The 1593-nt window shown below is 44.6% G+C and overlaps 1 non-coding gene across 1 annotated transcript; it reads left to right on the top strand.

The window, feature by feature from the left end:
- Positions 1 to 233: 233 nt before the first annotated feature.
- Positions 234 to 305, top strand: Trnat-cgu. The gene has a single exon. It is a non-coding gene; the product is annotated as a tRNA-Thr (tRNA).
- The last annotated feature ends 1288 nt before the right edge of the window (positions 306 to 1593 follow it).

Here is a 1593-nt window from a genome sequence, read left to right as displayed (position 1 = left end):
TGTGTGTCTGTTTGTTTGTCCGTCTTTCACGGCAAAACGAAGTGACGAATTGTCGTGATTTTTTAAGTGGAGATAGTTGAAGGGATGGAGAGTGACATAGGCTACTTTTTGTCTCTTTCTAACGCGAGCGAAATAAAAAACGACAGGGCCCACTGGTGGCCGAGCCGGGAATCGAACCCCGGTCTTCAGCTTACGCGGCTAACGTCCTCACCACTAGACTCACCACAAGGGGCGGGCGGGTGGTCTAGTGGTGAGGACGTTAGCCGCGTAAGCTGAAGACCCGGGTTCGATTCCCGGCTCGGCCACCAGTGGGCCCTGTCGTTTTTACTTTCGTGTATGATATCTATTTAAATTTATAATAAAATTTACCTATTTTGGAAAAAAAGTTTTTGAATCTTTTTTCGCGAAAATGCCCGGCTCCATTTGAACTATTTATATTAGTGGATGGTTTTGTAACCTTTCTTTAGTACGTATTAATTTAAAAAGTTGGGGCTCAACAGTCTCAACAGCAAACATTATGGAATTCCACAAGAAAGTTGCTTTGGATAAGCAACTTTATTTTTAGTGTATATAAATGACCTTTGTAATCTAAAAATGCAGAATGGAAAAATCATCTCCTACGCTGATGACACTGCCCTACTTTTTACCGCGAAATCAACACAGGAAGTCTGTTGGCGAACGGTAGATGCGACATGAGGTCGAGCGTTATCATGTAGTAAAATTACAGTGGCTCGTCTTCGTCGTTTTTTCTTGATAGCAGAAGATAGTTCGGTGAGCTGTGTTGCCGCTCGCCCGCACTGGCCGCCTACCGCCTCCGGCTGTGGTTCACGGTAGCAACACCGTCTTGTCCTCACTCCTGTCACAGTATAATAAAGAGTACTATCGTACAGTATGGCCACTCTCGCTCCCCGCTTAAAGTGCCGCCTACCCCCTCTCGGTTACCTCACAGTTACCGCCTGTCAAAAACGCGAACAGTCGACCTGTCATATCTCACTCATACAAGCATAGTACGCGTTCACCTACACGAGCTTAGACAGTGTGCGCAGGAACGCGCCTCTTTAAAATATTTGATCGTCAGTGTCCGAGGTGTGCTCCTGCTTTGTCATTCCCTTGAATCGTAAACAATTTCATATCGCGTGTTGTTAGTTACGTCTCCTAAATACTTAGTGGCTTCTATAACTGGAAGAGATCCCTATCAGGGATAAGTTCGCCTTTGTACTTCCTCCTTCTTCTTTCTTTTATGTTTGATGTCTTGTATATTTTATGTTGGTGGAACAATAAAGAGTTTTGCAATAATTATAATGAATTTTATGACAAATTTTATGACATAAGATTGTGGACGTAGCTTCTAAGGCAAAGTCTGAACCACAGAGAACCTCCTATAGAGTAGCAATCTTGTATATTTTGTTCGCGATACGAGTCACCAGTGCCAGGGGTGCGAGGAGCGGGCGGGGAATGTGTTAAGCGCGCTGTGATTGGCCGTTTCAAGGACGGCGGGCAGTCGCGCCAGATGAAAGGGACTGACGCGTAAGAGGCCAATGTAAATTGACCTATGCCGGCTCTGAATAAATTATAAATATGACTTTTATGTGG

This window comes from Leguminivora glycinivorella, chromosome 17 (genome assembly GCF_023078275.1).
Source record: "Leguminivora glycinivorella isolate SPB_JAAS2020 chromosome 17, LegGlyc_1.1, whole genome shotgun sequence".
In the NCBI taxonomy this organism is placed as follows: domain Eukaryota; kingdom Metazoa; phylum Arthropoda; class Insecta; order Lepidoptera; family Tortricidae; genus Leguminivora; species Leguminivora glycinivorella.
The sequence above is the reverse complement of the archived record's forward strand: the minus strand, read 5'-3'. Positions and strand labels throughout refer to the sequence as shown.